Source organism: Maylandia zebra, linkage group LG16 (assembly GCF_041146795.1).
Source record: "Maylandia zebra isolate NMK-2024a linkage group LG16, Mzebra_GT3a, whole genome shotgun sequence".
NCBI lineage: Eukaryota > Metazoa > Chordata > Actinopteri > Cichliformes > Cichlidae > Maylandia > Maylandia zebra.
In genome coordinates this window covers 456,858-474,841 of record NC_135182.1, presented here as the reverse complement: position 1 = coordinate 474,841, position 17,984 = coordinate 456,858, and the positions used below count along the sequence as shown (strand labels likewise).

General features: G+C 45.3%; 1 protein-coding gene across 3 annotated transcripts in view; it reads left to right on the top strand.

Annotated features, from left to right (window-relative positions):
• raph1a (Ras association (RalGDS/AF-6) and pleckstrin homology domains 1a) overlaps window positions 1-17,984 on the top strand; it is a 78,757-nt gene that overhangs the window by 18,112 nt on the left and 42,661 nt on the right. For 2 of the 3 annotated variants that reach the window (XM_076875118.1, XM_024799421.2), the window contains exon 2: window positions 17,192-17,250. The exons of the other annotated variant lie outside the window; for it this stretch is intronic. The gene's annotated coding sequence lies outside the window, so the exon portion shown is untranslated. The remainder of the gene's footprint in view (window positions 1-17,191; window positions 17,251-17,984) is intronic. 3 annotated transcript variants of the gene reach the window in all.

Below are 17,984 nucleotides of genomic sequence, written 5' to 3'. Positions count from 1 at the left end.
AGCACAGCAGCATGTCCTGTACTGTCCTATAATGTGAGACACGTGGACAGCGAAGTGTTGGTATGGATGTGTGTGACGTTTGCAGATGTATGTAGTCATCTGCAGCAAACGCTGAAGTTCAGCACCGCTGCGTCTCTTTAATCCCACACAGATGTGGAGACAGATGCAGGCTGCTGTTGCTGTATTACTGCACAGCCCTCATTCTTGGAAAATTGAATGTGATTTCTTCTTCTCTCCTTTTTTTCCTTCCATGTTTATCCCCTGAGCTGCACGACTCTGCCAAGCCACTCTCTCTCTTTCTGTTTCCGTCTCGTCTTTGTGCGTCTATGTCCCTCGACCCTCGCGGAGATCCAGGGGCCGGCTGTGCAGCTGGGGATCAGGACTATCGTTCTGATTGCACTGAGTGGAGCCTGACATTGTTTCCTTCTTTTTAAAGCTCGCCTGGGGAACAGTGCAAGAAGCATTCAAATGCTTTACGTCAGATTCAAATTCAAGAAAATGCTCATGGCCCTCACAAGGAGGCGGAGTCTGACACGCAGTAAAAACAGGATCAGCGTTAAACCCTGAGAAATGACTGGACCAGTCGGTGCTTTCTGCAGGCAAACAAAACAAGTTTTAACTAAATGCACGTAAACATGTGCATGTGCCTGCATCGTAATAATTCCCTGTAAAGTCATTTCCAGCACAGAAATCTCTGCAGTGACTCAGTACGTGCTTTATTTTTCCAAATTTCCAAATTCAGTGGAATTTGGCTCAAGCCAGATAACACACACCAATGAGTTAAACTGCAGGAATGTCTTAAAGACATAAAGACCTGGATGGCCGCTAACTTTCTGCTTCTTAATTCAGATCAAACTGAGGTTATTGTACTCGGCCCTGAAAAGCCTAGAAATATGGTATCTAAGCAGATTCTTACTCTGGATGGCATTACCTTGGCCTCCAGTAACACTGTGAGGAACCTTGGAGTCATTTTTGACCAGGACATGTCCTTCAACGCACATATTAAACAAATATGTAAGATTGCGTTCTTCCATTTGTGCAACATCTCTAAAGTTAGAAATATCCTGTCTCAGAGTGACGCTGAAAAACTAGTTCATGCATTTATTACTTCCAGGCTGGACGACTGTAATTCATTATTATCAGGATGTCCAAAAAACTCCCTGAAAAGCCTTCAGCTAATCCAAAATGCTGCAGCAAGAGTCCTGACAGGGACTAGAAAGAGAGAGCAGATTTCTCCTGTTTTGGCTTCCCTTCATTGGCTTCCTGTTAAATCCAGAATTCAAAATCCTGCTCCTCACATACAAGGTCTTAAATAATCAGGCCCCATCTTATCTTAATGACCTTGTAGTACCATATCACCCTATTAGAGCACTTCGCTCTCGCTCTGCAGGCCTACTTGTTGTTCCTAGAGTATTTAAAAGTAGAATGGGAGGCAGAGCCTTCAGTTTTCAGGCCCCTCTTCTGTGGAACCAGCTTCCAGTTTGGATTCAGGAGACAGACACTATCTCTACTTTCAAGATTAGGCTTCAAACTTTCCTTTTTGCTAAAGCATATAGTTAGGGCTGGACCAGGTGACCCTGAATCCTCCCTTAGTTATGCTGCAATAGACGTAGGCTGCCGGGGATTCCCATGATGCACTGGGTGTTTCTACACCTCTCTGCATTGAATCATATCTGTTATTAATCTCTGTCTCTCTTCCACAGCATGTCTTTATCCTGTCTTCCTTCTCTCACCCCAACCAATCACAGCAGATGGCCCCGCCCCTCCCTGAGCCTGGTTCTGCCGGAGGTTTCTTCCTGTTAAAAGGGAGTTTTTCCTTCCCACTGTCCCCAAAGTGCTGCTCATAGGGGGTCATATGATTGTTGGGTTTTTCTCTGTATCTACTCTACAATGTAAAGCACCTTGAGGCGACTGTTGTTGTGATTTGGCGCTGAATAAATAAAACTGAATTGAAAATTAAATTGAATGTATTTATAAAATATATAAAATTCCAACATTTGTTTATCAGTTTTAATCTCTCCCTCAGAACATGCTATATCATGTTTAGGTGGAATCTAGCGAGCTAACTTCCTGCTAACTTCTAACTTAAACTGAATAAATCCTGTTTTCATGGATGTTAAACTGATTTGTTTCACTAATTTAGGTTTTAATAAGCTCACGTTCAAACAGGACAGAATGCTGCATTTACAAAACAGTGACTATTCCATTACAGAAGATTCCAGAGAAAACTGGAAAAGGTTCACTGCTTCCTGTACGCGTCTTTTTCTGCTTTGCTGTTAACGTCGCCGCCTGTTTCCCCACATCTGCAGATCTCTGTACAGGGAACAAGGAAACTTGGATTTACTGAGAACAGCAACAAACTCTGGAGGTTAATGCGCTCGAATGACTGGATCGCAGGTTGTAACTTGTGAATGATGCAGTGAGTGATGGTCAGATAAACGTCTCCCTATCATCACCAAGCAGCTCCTCTGTCAGGAATGTCAGGTGCTTAAAGTGAAAGTCATTCTGATTGAAATTTGTCTTCTCTCTTAAACAATCTCCTTTAACTGCGTTCTAAATATGGGCCATGCCGTTGGTCTGCACTGTGGAGGCTGAAAGACCTGAGCATCAGGTAACAGTAGGTTTGTTTGGTTTTACAGACACGGCGGCTACACTTTAACTGACCTGTGAAACACGTCTATTATGAATGTGAGGAGTCTTTTTCTCAGGGTTTTATTTGATTTCTGATTTGGGCAGAACTGAAAATCAGGAGTAATACTTGGAAGTACAATTAAGTATTTTACATGTAATTAATTAATTTTGCATGATTGTTACATTGTAAACAACATTTTACACAAGTGATTATTTAATGTCCATTATTAAAAAAAACCTGCAAAACATAATAATAATAATCAGACATCAGAAACAATTTGTGCTCCTTTGAAACACAAACCAAATGTGGCCGCCGCCTCGTTTTGTGACGCGCGAGAGCTTCTTCAAATCAGTTTCCTGTACGCTGCTTGAAAGTGTTGACCCTGAACTACATCTACCATGATGCATTTCGATTGTGTGAACCCCACTGCCCCCGGTGCGGCGGGTGAGAGGGAGAACATGTAGTTCGACGCGATGTACCGCCGGATCTGTTATTTAAATACAGACGTGTATCCATGGAAACGTCAGAATCTCCGCTGAAGCCATTTCAACGACCACCAAAAAGCTAAAACGCCAAACGATTAAAGAGCAGCTAAACAGATTCCGCCGAAAAATGGAGACGCCAAGCGCGGCTCCCACGTGCAGGACGTGCCCACCGAGTGTGGAAAGCCCACAGATTCTGAAAATCCAGATTTCGTCACTGCTGAACCAAAAGCAAACGAGAGCAAAACTTCATGTTTGAAAAACAGAATTCCCTCTCAGTGCGGCTGTTGCTTCCATCACGGTCGCACTTCCTGCACAGCTCTGTCCCTCAGTGTGCCTCATTTCTGCTGTTCAGTACCAAAGAAACACCTAGCTGTGTCTCTAATAAAACCTCTGTACCTTTGTGAAAAAATGCTTTTATGACTACAGTTCAAAGAACAACACAAACATGGGCAGTGTGGGCGCTGAGCTACCACAAGTTCTTCTGTAACTTTATACGTTTATTTCTTCCAGAGTCGAGCTGACAGATTTGTTTCTGTGTCACAGCAGGTTTTTTGAACAAACAGTTTAGACAAACAGTTAAATATAACAAAGGAGGGTTTCACTGGTCCACTCCAGATCAAAGTGGGCTGTGGGCCGTCATAGATAGTTCGTAGAGTTAGAGCTCGGCTCAAAGAGAGAGCAGCACTGATGCTCTTAGTTTGAAACTCAGTGAACATGTTTTCACTTATTCACTGAAAATGATCAGAAGCCGCTGTCAGAGGGAAACGCATCAAACTGTCCTGCGGAGTGGGCTACGTGACCCACTGGATACCCCAGTACACCCAGTGGACCACCTGCTGGATCCAGCTGCATAAAGGGGTCTTGGTTTGACCTCCCACACATCATAGCTGGTCTCACTACCATCTTGTAAATCTTTCCTTTCACTGTTTCTAACAGCCGTCTCCGCCCACTTCACCCTGGCTCCGCCCTCGTCTTGTGTGCGGTCAATGTTTTTAGATACCAGCGGTGTTTAAGCTCGCTACCGCTCTTCCACCAGCCTCCCTGTCATTCTCGCGCACACACACACACACACACACACACACGCACGCACGCACGCATGCACGCACGCACGCACGCACGCACGCACACACACACACACACACACACACGTATGATGATGGTGTGAAAGACTGAGGTTACCTCCTCACAGGCAAACAAATCGCAGCAGCGAGTGGTGCAGTGTGTTTGTGTCCCGTAGCCGTTCATGTCTGAAGCAGAAGACGTTGGAGAGCACGTGTGTGGCAGCGATGCACGTGTGTGTGTTTGTGTGTCTGACTCGAAGAGCTTGTGTTGATTGTGTGTGTTAGCTGCTCGCACAGAGTGCAGAGGGACAGATAGGTTTGTGTTTGGGGTTTGCTGGCTGGTCGTCTTGATGTAACTGCTGACAGAGCTGTGTGTGTTTGAAGACTGTGTCCATGCTGCCTGTTTTCCGTACAGGAAGCAGTGAAGCTTTTGTGTGTTATGGCTCGCAGTCCTCCTGGAACAGCCACTGTTTTTCTGTGCTCACTCTATCACATGTGAAAACACACAGTCTCATAGGCGCACCACGTCCAAACCAAACCGCAGCTACCTTTTTATATCCAAGCAGCTCTCCGCCACAGATGGAAAGTATGTGAGCCGTCCTCCTGTCTCTGTGTGGATCCAAACACTGTCTGGATGGACGTGGAGCGACGCTCAGACCTATGCTGCTCGTGGCATTAGCCAACTTGATAATTATGGACTTTTTCTGTGCAGTGAATATTGAGAAACTAAATCCAAGAGTTAAGTCTGGCGGCCTTTTCACTGTGGAGTTGGAAGCTCAAATCCTCCGCTTGGTTTGAAAAAATGTGTGGATGGAAAGAATGAAAGAGGAGTGTGTTCACCTCCTCCAGCAGCTGCTCTGTAGGTGTCTTCAGGCAGGAACTTCTTCACTATGTTAAAAACAGCTTCATGCACTCTTTTGCTGTTAAGCACATCTTTATTCTTCTGATGCAGAGCGGCTCAGCATAGAGCACTGGTGCTGTGCTGGGCCATGATATTTCCATCAGCTCCAGTGGTAACATTGAGCTTGTCTCTATGATGGTTTAGTCAGTGCGTGCTGGTCTTCTCCATAATCACAAGTACCTGGGTCAGTATCAAAAGGCCTTTGGTTCTGGTAGATCAGGGTTAACAGGTTAGGTTAAAGCTGATGTTGGAAGCAGCACTAGGGTTTGTGCGATCGTGTTTTCACTGCGTGTCAGGCTGTAGGCTGGATTCCAGGTTAAGAGGTTGGGTGGAAAGTATCACCAGTATTCTAATTCCCTTTTTATAATACAGTGTAATATAATGCTACACAGACTCGGGTATGTTGGTGGTTACCACTGTGAGCTTAGGGGCAGGAAGAAGGGGAAAGGAGCAGGGGTGACTGTGTGGTCTTTGGGTTGCTGTTGTGGCGAGGACCGCGGTCAGGATCAGACCCATCAGCTGATCTCCACCAGGCTGGGATTCGAGCTCGACTACCGTCGCATTAACATCAGGGTCAGGGTCGTCACCTAACAGGGTTTAAAACAGTTCACTTATTAATAGTCATTTCTAATAATTGCTCTCAGCTCAGGTCTGCGCTGGCAGACAGGGGTGTGGGACTCATCGCTTACGGCGAGCGACGGGAAGTCAACAGCCCTCGGTGGGGGTCCAGGTGACCCCGAGCAATGCAGAGACAAACTGCAGGCGAGCATTAACTTTCTCTCTTTTACTCATCTCGGCTGGAGTCGGACTAAACAGCAAGCAAGTCGGGACTTTTACAGCGAAAATAAGAAAAAAAGCGTCATAGGAAAAATAATTTCTATACTTGTTAAAAAATCCCAGTTATCAATGTTTCCATATTATTTGGATCACATATTTAGTGAACAACAAGTTTGGAGGAAACAGGGAAGACCGCCATCTGGCCTAATGCATTTCTTTAGGTGTCATCATGCCCCAGTGACAGTGCAGCTATTATCCCTCACTGGTCTGTTTAAAGCGTCCAGATGACCTGTTACAAGTTCTTTTGCAGACAAAAGCAGAAATGAAGGAAACCTCTGCTCTGGCTTCCTCCCGTACTTTAAAGACATCTGTAAATCAGTCAGGTTAGACTGGTTACCGTGGGTGTGAGTGAAGTGGGCAGGATCATCCTAATCCTGTATGAATATTAGGGGTGGGGGAAGAAATCGATACTGTGTTGCATCGTGATATTTTGTTTGCTAATAATGTATCGATACAGGGACAGCAGAAATCGATATTTTGTTACAAAAAGGTTTTTGTGCTCTGACTTCAGAGCATGTTGATCCTTTTTCTGAGCAAGAATCCTGACATTCCTTCACTGTCCAAATGTGTTTAACTGTTTTTGGCAGCAATAAACATGACAGTTTACTTATTTTAATTTAAGACATGTTTTATTTTAATTAAGTTTAAAACTTTTTTATTTAATGTAAAATTATATTTTGTTTTAATTTACTTTCAAATTCTTCAGTTGCTGAAGGGGCTGCATAGTTTTCATAAATTGCATAGTTCAGAATAGCTGTAATTGTACCAGGTGGTTGCATTCAGTTAAGTTGGACTAGACTGTAATACAAACCGTTCAGTTTGTCAACAATAAAACTGAAATGAGAGAAAGACTGAGTGCGAGACTTTGATATTAGATAAAATGAATATTGATAAAGTTTACCTTTATGTACAGAATCTGAATATCGCAGAATATTTTTAAAAATTGCAATAATATCGTATCGTGCGTTAAGTATTGTGATAATATCGTATCGTGGGATGTATGGTGATTCCCACCTCTAATGAATATGTCTGAAAAGTCTATACACTGCTTTAAACTGAAGCACTTTAAGTGTTCATGATCTCTGCGTTTGCCCGATTATCTTCTATAATATCACATTTCTACATTTCAATGAGTCTCACATTTTCCTAACAAAACAGAAAGAAATGGGGGCTCAAGACTTTTGCATGGTCCTGGGTCACTGGGATAGTGCGGTGAAGCGGGGCCTGGGGCCTGTCGGTGAACTTGTTGGAACTGAACCGCTCTGGTAGATTCAGCTGAGTCAGATTCGGTGTCTGCTTTGTTAATTATACGATTAGCTGCAGGAATCTGTAGAAGCCTCACTTCTGTGTTTGTATGTGCCTGAGCACGTTTTTCACTTGGTCAGTATTGCTTGCCTTTCCCCGTCTTGTACTTGTGTGTGTGTGTGTGTGTGTGTGTGTGTGTGTGTTCTTTGTACAGTCTCAAAAAGAGACAGAAAGTAATCGGGGGGGGAAAAACCCACTCTGCTGTGGTCATGGTGTCTTCACCCTTTGCCTGTTTTTCTCACATGTTGAGGAGGTTGTCCTTGGTTCCTAGTTGTTGTTTCTGGCAGGAATCATTTCAGCTGAGGACCGAAGTGGAAAGTTTTATTGTACGTTTAGCTTGGGTGTCACAGTGTACATGTAGAAGCAACGTTTTTAAACACTGTAACGCAATAGGAGCTAAAATGATCTGTTTTTGGAGTCCTGGCTGTCAGCACAGCTGTGGACACTCAGGGTGTCCTCACCTGTGGAACCGTCACTCTGACCGTGTGATACTTTACACTGTGCTTTAGTCCAGCATTATTCTGTGATGTTGTTAATGAAGGTTTTACACGAGTTTGTGTGTTTGTGTGTGTGCGTGGGTGTCCATGCGTGTGGGTGTGTGTGTGTCTGTGTGCGTGTGAAGGCCGTCCTCCTTCTGTGAAGTAACATTTCTGTTTTCCAAAAAAGCAGCTGACAGGTTGTTTGTTAAAGTTTCATATTCATGGTTCAGACGCTGTTTATTTAACTGATGGATGTTAGGCTACGTCACTCTGCAGGTCTTGATGCTCAATTCAGACTTTTTGATCAAATCCGACAAATTTTTTTTGTCTGCTCGTTCACACTACAAATAAAATGTGACAGCAGACGCGCTCTAGTGTGAAAATATCGTTCACACTGCAGGCGAAAGCGCATCAAATCCAACTTCTTTGACCCTGTGCGAAACATATCCGATCATGGTGTGACAGTGTGAACGGCACAAATCCGATCATTTTAATCCGATCTGGGTCACCTTTGTATGTGGTGCTGAATCCGATACATATCTGATGTTTTAGAAAGCGACTGCTGTTTGAGAAGACATCGCGAACGCTTCCCGACCATCCCGTGTAGATGTCAGTGAAACTGCTGGGAAGACAACGCTGGAGAAACATGAACATTTTATTTGTTCTGTATAATCTGCAGATTCTGACAGAACTAGAAGCAGCGCTCCTCTAAAACAGCAATAAGCATCATTATTAGGCCAAATGTAAATAACACAATAACTTTATAACTTAAAGCAAAATTGGGAAACGTAAAGTCCGAAGTCTTTATATTAAGGCCATCAGTCAAACAATGCTGTTGGTCTGGGTCTAAACAGAGCGCGTTGTGTGTGACGTCTTCTTTTGCGCATGCGGCCGCTTTGAGCATTTTTTGTTTTTTTTTAAACAGTGCATTGTGTTTTGCGTCCTGATTGGCTGTAGACCCTCGTCAATCACTCTCCTCCATGCTGTGTCTCCTGTACAGTACAGGATGTGTTCAGCGTGTCAAATTTACATCAATCTTTGATCAGCAGCAGCGTGACTCTGAAGTTTTCTCCCCAACAAACACAACAATGTCGACGAAACGTCGTCACCTGCGGGTGCCTTTGGTTTCATTCTATAACACTGGGCTTATTTTTCTACAAAGGTTTGAACTTTGAGAGTTTAAACAAGAGAGAAACGTGTGAAAATGTTCATGCCTGTCTGAGAAAAGTGCATAAAGTGTGTAGTGAGGAGTTTTACAGCCTGTAAACATCTATATAATAATTGAAAAAAGATGTGGATTTCATCAATCTGGATTATTTTTAGACGGTAACTCTAGCGATAAATGAGGGACCGCTGTCCTGGCTGACTGACATTATTAGCTTTGTCGTCGTTATTACCGTGTTGTTTGGAAAATACGGCGCATTTAAAATCAATCCTTTGATTTTTCTGAAAGTCGACAGAGCCCCTTATAATCCCGTGTGCCTTATGTATGAACTCTGGTTGTGTTTACTGACCTCAAAACGATTTTATGTGCACGGCGCTCGAAAATCTGTCAGATGTTTCAGTACGACTTTGCTGAGCTACGAAGCCACACCGCTTGATGGATTGTTGGAGCATTACGGCTATCGTAGGCGGAGCCTCGCGGAGTGATACGTGCTGCGCTTCAACATGATATTACCGTATTGTGTGTGTATAAGCTCTTTGTAAGTTTTGTGGATGTTATACATGGTTATGCTGAGGATGTGTCGGCCAGTTTCCACTGGAAATGCCTTTTGGTTAAACTGTCAGCGAGGAGTTTGCACTGTTACGTTTTTATAACTTTAATGCAGATAAAAACAGCTGCTTGTTTAAGTGAAAATACATTGATGTTTGTTTGTTTTTTTGCACTAATAAAGTTGTGGAGTTGTAAAGTATTTTGTCTCGTGTCAATTATATCGTCAGTTATATCGTTATCGCAAATTTTCAAACGTATATTGTGATGAATATTTTTGGTCATATCGCCCTGCTCTAGCTACGTCCACACTAGCCCGGATAGATTTGAAAACAGCGTTTTTGTCTGAGAACGCTCCGCGTCCACACTAGCGTTTTCAGTCGTTGTGCGTCCACATTGCAACGGCCGGAAACGTTTACGTTCCAGTCCTGCGCAAAAGTGAGTGAGAATTAAAGAATTTGAAGAAAAGCTATCTGGTCATTTACAAAGTGATATTAATCCTTTTTAGGGTCAAAATTGAGAGCAATCAAAACAACCGCTGTATAACGCCCTTCGCTATCTTTGTTTAATTGGTCACATGACTGCATCACATGACTAAAATGCGTCATCGTTTTAGAAAGTCTGCGTTTTCGAGTCTCCACACTGCGACAGCAGCTCCGTTCTGAAATGTGTGCGTTTTCAAAACACTGCGTTTTTCCTTGAGGAAAACGGCGTCTCAGTGTGGATGGGAGGCCAAAACGGAGAGAAAACAGTGTGGACGTAGCCTCAGTGTCTTGGCAACTAGTTAGTCGCTGCAGCTGCTTTCAGTCGATCTCTGACTGCAAAAAAATAAAATCAATCTAATTCTGAGGTCAAACATGAGCAGTCCAAATCCTTTCTTCCTGTTGTGGAGTAGTCTGCCCAGGCAGGCTTGCTGACCTCCTTCTTTGCTCTTCTTCCTCCCAGCAGCAGTTTAACCCAGCAGCTCAGTGACATTGCATTAAGTGCCTGAGGTGTTGACTCTGTGTTTGCAGCATAGCGAGTGCTGTGAATCTCCCTGACAGCTGCAGTGTGACCACTGCAGCATCACTGTAGGACTTCTTGAACAGTGCTACGTTGGTAAATCTAAAACCGTTCAGCTCTGCATCAGCAGGCTGTCACAGTCAGCAGCCGGCCTTCAGATTGCAGTGCCTGGATGTACACTGAGGTGGCTCTGTCCTCCACGCAAGGGGGGTTACCGCATGCGTGAGTGAAAACTGTGACTTGGGACAAACTTTTCTGTCCTCATTCAAACTGTGCCGACACAGATTCTAGTTAAGAAAGTGCCCGCTGGAATATTTCAGACTTGATATGACAGCTAGCTAAAACGGCAACAGGTGCTGCGCTTGTGCCGATGGTCACCAGTGGAGAAATGACACTGTGGCACTGAGGAAATACTGTTTGCTGTGTCAGCAGCCATATTGGATGTAGAGGAAATAATACCCTGACACAAGAACAGGGTTTCCTGCAGTGCAGGTGTCGGCTTACTTCCAGGAATCTTGATATTTTGCAACAGCAGTTAGAAAATCAGAAAAGTAAATCCATGTGTGTCATTTTAATCCAGCGGCAAAATGATTTTTCATCCATGTTTATGTGATGTTTAAAAAAACTTTGAATGTTTCCAGTTTCCTTCTGTCTGATTGGATGTGCCCTCTGGCAGCGCGTACCCATCTGAATAACGATTTAAGGAAAAAAATGGCACGCAGCCAATGGGGCATGTGTGCTCGTCTGCGCTGCTCTAAATAGGTGCGTTGGGGGTTTCTACCAGCCCAGCTTCTCACTTTCAAACACGTCACACGCACACTGGTGTTTTTATAGCTACGAGGATGCTTGCTGACACTCCCGAGTCCCTAAACCCAAAGCAGGGATTATTCTTGGTTGGACACCAACAGCTGCACGCGCCACACGTCAGCTGTCATTGTGTTTGGCTTCTTTGAAGTGTGTAGTGCGGTGTCTTTGTGGAGGGCATGCCAGCATTGACATAGAGCCGCTGTCTAATGACACATCTTAGGTCCTTGCAGGTCCCTGTGATTCATAAAGGCCTAATGAAGTCTAACCTCCACAGCTGGACTAGTTCAAACTTGCACTCTTTCCAAATAGCGTTAGAGTCTGTGTGTCAGGGATTTTCTGAGGAACGGCACACGATGGTCTGGAAATGAGCTGTCGACCTGCACAATGTGTTTATTAGCTTTGCTCTTATTTTCTTGGAATACTTGTCAAAGTCATGCATTTCACTGCATGAACTGATTAGATGTGGAGTGAACATTTGTGTAGCTGCTAGAAGAGCCAGCTCGCTTTTTCCTCTGGTTTCACATTTTTGTGTTGTGCGTCTGTCCCTTTGTCACAATGTCTCAGAACTGCTCCGACTGCTTGGACGAACAGCTGGCTTGATGATGTTTTTGAATTATGACGTGATTGTCAAACATCAATATCAAAAAGCAGTAACAGTGAGAGGAGGCAGACGCAGGACGTCAGGGAGCTGCTTACACATGTTGTACACATGTACAAAGAAATCCTTCAGCTAGTGGCTGTCGCCCTGACAGTGGCAGCTTTCCTTATAAATGACTTTAAACTTCTTCACACACACATTTAAACGTGAACAGCAGAGAGATTTCTACATTCAGCACAGTGTCAAAGTACGCTCCAAGATTAATGTAATCAGTTTAGTATTCAAACAGTCTCTGAGAGCATTAGCAGCCTGGCAGCTGCTGGGTCTGAGCCGACCTCTGGCATTTCAAGTCTGTCTGCTGTGATTCTGTGTGTTATGCTTGTATTTGTAGCTCAGTGTGTGTTTGACATCCTTCAACAAAGTCCGATCAGCTTTACTGATGTATCCTAACCATGAGACGGTCACCCCAGCTACTACAACACTCCTGAACCTGCAGCACATCTCTAATAACAGCGTTGTTGTTTTGAACGTGACTCACTAATGGGTCACGTACAAACATGCTGCATCATCAGAATCCAGTGGGCGGAGCCTCAGTCCTGAGGATGTTTGAGGAAGACTGGAGGAAGAAGTCCTGCATTAGGAGTGTTTCAGTTCCTCTCTGCTCTGCATTCATAACATCAAACTATTAAGTCCTCTTAAAGTAATAAGGTTTATAATAAAGTCCTATTATGACTGAAGTAGTAACGCCATTGTTTCCAGAGAGCATAAAGCCTCTGCCCATGTTTCATAAGACTTTTTAATGGGGCCCGTTTGGCAGCCGGGAGTAACCAATCAGGAGAGGCAGAGCTTTAATATTACAAGCATATTAGCGATCCCTTCACGGCCATAGGTTGGTAACACAGTGTTGTTTAACCTTTGCCTCTGCACCTGTCAGTGTTTTGAAGTCCCCAACAGAAAACTGTCAGGTACATGTTCTGCTTTGTGCTGGTGGGAGTAGAACAAGATATTTATACGACTGATTTTCAGGTGGTTCCGTCTTTAAGTGTCAGCGTGAGGTCCACGTACGTCAGGGAGGTCGTCATGAGAAACGGGACGTAACAGACGAATCACAGTGAGGGCAGGAACGCCAACATATACTTTACATCTGTGGAAGAGAATCTGTGGATGAATTTGGAAAAACACCAAAAAAGGTCTCAGGATCTGTTCATCTGCCAAACATGGTGGAGACGATGCACGGCTGTTGGTGGGAATGGACTGATGTTTGGCGATGCAATGGAAATATGACATGTATGAAAACTATTCAAGCCAAAGAATAAATAAATGAGTAAACAGAATGATGAGTGGAAAAACCCACAAACTATTGAAGTCAGCTGGAGCAACGGCAGAGCATCACAAAGAAGGAGTCTTTAGAGACGTCCATGTTCCAGACTTTAAATGAGCTGTTTGGAAACACTGTTATTGGCTAATGCTTTCTAATGCTTTCCAATTGCAACACAGCAGGATGGGGAACTGTTTTAAACGACACATCAGTTTTTAATTCCTGAAAGATATGAATGCCAAGTGATACGGCACAAACATGGGTGTGCAGCTGAGGTTACCACTTTAAGGAAGAGCACACGAAAGCCAAAGGTCATCCAGACTGAACTGTTTGATTTGTTGAACCCTTTAAACAGTCCCACACCAGTGTACTGTGCATCACTCCCATGGGTTTACACAGTGGATTATCTACAATGTCATATAGCTTTAAAAAACTGGGTAACACTTCCTGTTAGATGGCTGAATGACTGAATGCTGGTTCACTCACTGTTGAGTGACTCTTATGCTGGCAGATTAACAGTACAGGGGGATGCTTTGGCCTCAGCCTTTGTTATATCCCCATGTTGTGAGACTGACCGAGTTACTCCCCTCTGTCAGTCTCTCACATGCTCCCATTCTTCTCAGCACACAGACTAAAAGTGTCTTTGTGTTCAGAACAGCTTGACTACACGCTGAAGTTTGAACACCTTTTTCCAAACGATATGACCTCAGCTGGTGTTTTGAGGATGGTGGCAGAGAGCACTGCCCAACACTCGGTGCTTGCTGTAGGATATTATAGACATGCTTTTCATCAAAACATCCTTCTCATCCGGAGAGAAGTGTTTAAATCTAGGATAAAAGTTGTCTCGACTTCCGAGCGACTCGCTGTGACTGTTGTGCTCCAAAAACAACCCTCTGATTGTTTCATTGCTGGGAGGTTACTGACCTGTAGATGAGATGGAAGTTGCCGACTCGTCTGCGAGCGCTCGATAAGTAAAGTAGACGACCAGAATCTGCTGGTGACCGGAGCAGCTGTGAGGTGTATTTTGATAAATGGCCTGCATTTGTATAGCGCTTTACTCAGTCCCTAAGGACCCCAAAGCACTTTACATATCCAGTCATCCACCCATTCACACACTGGTGATGGCAGCTACGTTGTAGCCACAGCTGCCCTGGGGCGCACTGACAGAGGCGAGGCTGCCGGACACTGGCGCCACCGGGCCCTCTGACCACCACCAGTAGGTAAACACGGGGTTAGTATCTTGCCCTTGCATGCAGCCAGGAGGCAGCCTGGGATCGAACCACCGACCTTCTGATTAGTGGCTGACCTGCTCTGCCACCTGAGCTACAGCCACCACCAGACCTCTTTTCAGTCAGTTTCACCTACACTCAACAAAAATATAAACGCAACACCTTTGTTACTGCTCCCATTCCCCATGGGATGGACGTAGAGACCTAAAATTCATTCCAGATACACAATATAACCATCCCTCCCAAACAGTGGTCACAAATCAGTCCAAATGTGTGGTAGTGGGCACATCTGCCATATTGAGATAATCCATCCCACCTCACAGGTGTGCCACATCAGGATGCTGATCTGACATCATGAGTAGTGCACAGGTGTACCTCAGACTGCCCACAACAAAAGGCCACCCTGGAATGTGCAGTTTTGTCTCACAGCAAAATGCCACAGATGCCACAAGCAATGAGGGAGCGTGCAATTGGCATGCTGACAGCAGGAATGTCAACCAGATCTGTCGCCCGTGCATTGAATGTTCATTTCTCAACCATAAGCCGTCTCCACAGGCGTTTCAGAGAATATGGCAGCACATCCAACCGGCCTCACAACCGCAGACCTCGTGTAACCACACCAGCCCAGGACCTCCACATCCAGCAGGTTCACCTCCAAGATCGTCTGAGACCAGCCACCCAGACAGCTGCTGGAACAATTGGTTTGCACAACCAAACAATTTCTGCACAAACTGTCAGAAACCGTCTCAGGGACGCTCAACTGCATGCCCGTCGTCCTCATCGGGGTCTTGACCTGACTCCAGCTCGTCGCCGTAACAGACTTGTGTGGGCAAATGCTCACATTCGATGGCGTCTGGCACGTTGGAGAGGTGTGCGCTTCACGGATGAATCATGGTTCACATTGTTCAGGGCAGATGGCAGCTGAGAATGTCCCAGTTCTTGCATGGCCAGCATACTCACCGGACATGTCACCCATTGAGCATGTTCGGGATGTGCTTGACCGGCGTATACGACAGCGTGTACCAGTTCCCACGAATATCCAACAACCTCGCACAGCCATTGAAGTGGAGTGGACCAACATTCCACAGGCCACAATTGACAATCTGATAGACTCCATGCGACGATGTGTTGCACTGCATGAGGCAAATGGTGGTCACACCAGATACTGACCGGTTCTGGGTCCCCAGACCCCCAATAGCGCAAAAAACTGCACATTCCAGGGTGGCCTTTTGTTGTGGGCAGTCTGAGGTACACCTGTGCACTACTCATGATGTCAGATCAGCATCCTGATGTGGCACACCTGTGAGGTGGGATGGATTATCTCAATATAGCAGATGTGCCCACTACCACACATATGGACCGATTTGTGACCACTGTTTGGGAGGGATGGTTATATTGTGTATCTGGAATGAATTTTAGGTCTCTACGTCCATCCCATGGGGAATGGGAGCAGTAACAAAGGTGTTGCGTTTATATCTTTGTTGAGTGTAGGAACTGCGAGCAGCTTGCCACAGTCAATACTTGACAACTGGTCAGGCAACACACATGTTTACTAGTGACCAGTGGTAACTATTTGCTGGCTAACTGGTCTCTAGGTCGATGTGACTGGTGGAGTCATGTAACACTGCTGATGGGGAAACATTGTTGAGCGTTAGTAAAGGGCTCCTCCTCATTCATAGCGTACTGTTAGCATTACATGTCATCATCGATGAGGACGTGGACATCAGAGTTAACTTACCCTACGGCAGTGGGAGGGGATTAACCTCTTTACATTTACCTGGTCACCAGCAACCCATCTGGGGTGAGCAGCAGGTTTGGCTCAGCATAACCAAATGTAACAGCTGACATGATTGTGTGAGCCTGAGATTAATGAGGTTAATGAACAAGCTGGAACGTTCCACATGTGACAAACACTAAACTATAGACGGCTGGTTTTACACTTCCTGTTTATTCATGTTCATGAGCTGTTTTGTTAGTAACTGTGCCAACAGCACTAAAATAAGACACGCTCCACATGTAAGCTTCCCAGGGAACAGTTGCTGGGTTGAATGCCGCTGATGTGCCCGTGAGCACTGTGTTGCTCTTTGTTCGCTCCAACAACAGCCTCCTTGTTGCTTCAGCTTTCAGCTACTGATCACATGAGAGCTGCTAATGATCTTATACAAGTACGACCGCAGCGTTGGTTTGTTCGGTGAAGTGTTGACGTTTTTATACATTTGTCCACTCAGTTTGTGGACACACACACACACACACACACACACACACACACACACACACACACACATCCATGTGACAGGTGAGCAGTGTGAATCTGAGAACACACACGTGGTTTCACACGTTGTGTTTGTGTGTGAGGCCCGATCACAGCACGACTGGGTCTGAGGAGCCCAGTGATGCTGTGGCTGGTTCAGCAGGTTCGCACAGAGGCTCACAGGGTGAAGATGGAGGCCGGAGCGTGGACGGAGCCTGCAGCAGGGTCTTCAAATGTTGGGGCCTGTCAGTTATTTTTAGGTCACACACAGGCTACACTCAGCACGGTAGATGCACACACTAGCGCCACCTGCTGACAACATATCAGGTGTGTAGACAGCCACTGTGTGTGTGTGTGTGTTATCGCATGTAGCGGAGCTGGTCGGGCTCTCTAAGCCAAAGGTCTTCTCTGTAGTGACGCTGCTCTCCTCTGCACCACATTCAGGCTGTAAGCAGGTCCCACACACCCACAGCCAGCTGTGACAGGACCAGCGTGCTTTCAACAACATGTGAGTCTCTGTCCATGTGAGGGAAGTCTGCTCTTGTACTTGATGCCTTTTCTGTCTGTGTCTGCAGGCTGACTGGATCATCACTGTGCTGCGCTCCAGCTGGACTGAGCTGTTAGCAGACCAAAGGTAACTGGCCTGAAAGCACGTGAGCCCTTTGAATCACGGACACATGCATGTGCTGACTGGTTTGAATGGTTCACTTCACACAGCTGTTAAGAAAAGTGATTTAGAAAATGATTTCTAGAAAAAATAAAAACAAATAGAAGAGCTGCTACAACAGGCTGCAGGCACATGGTCCAACCGTCCTCTGCAGCCATCAGCGTCACATCAGCAGAGACAGACTCCCCTCTGCCTGCTGCCTCTGTAGAGTGCTGCTCCACACATGTACACCAGCTCCAGTTCAGACCCTGTTTCATCAGGAAGGATAAAAAACTGTGCAGCCCCTCGTGAGTGAGGGAGCAGCCCAAAGTACTCCTCTCTGTTTCTGTCACATGTCCAAAAGTCTTTGAACTGCAGTCTCATAGTTGATCTTAAAATTTGTGTTAAGGGTAAGTGGGTGGCGTCCAACTGATGGTGCAAAGTTCTGTCGTGATTTCCAAAATAAAAAAGGGAACAGCAGTCCCACACCTGCTTTGAGTACTCCAGGAGAGTAGACTCCACTGTGAGCTCTGTGGACAACTGAACAGCTCTGTAGTGAGTGGCTCCAGCCTTCACCCACAGCCAGTTCTGAGTGCTGGTGGCAGGGCTGTGACCAGAATCTCATGTCCTGATATAAAACATCTATCGTCCGATAACAATATAAATCACAAAAATGTAACATTTTCTGTAAGTTCTGTGAATCTCGGGCAGCTCGACTTGCG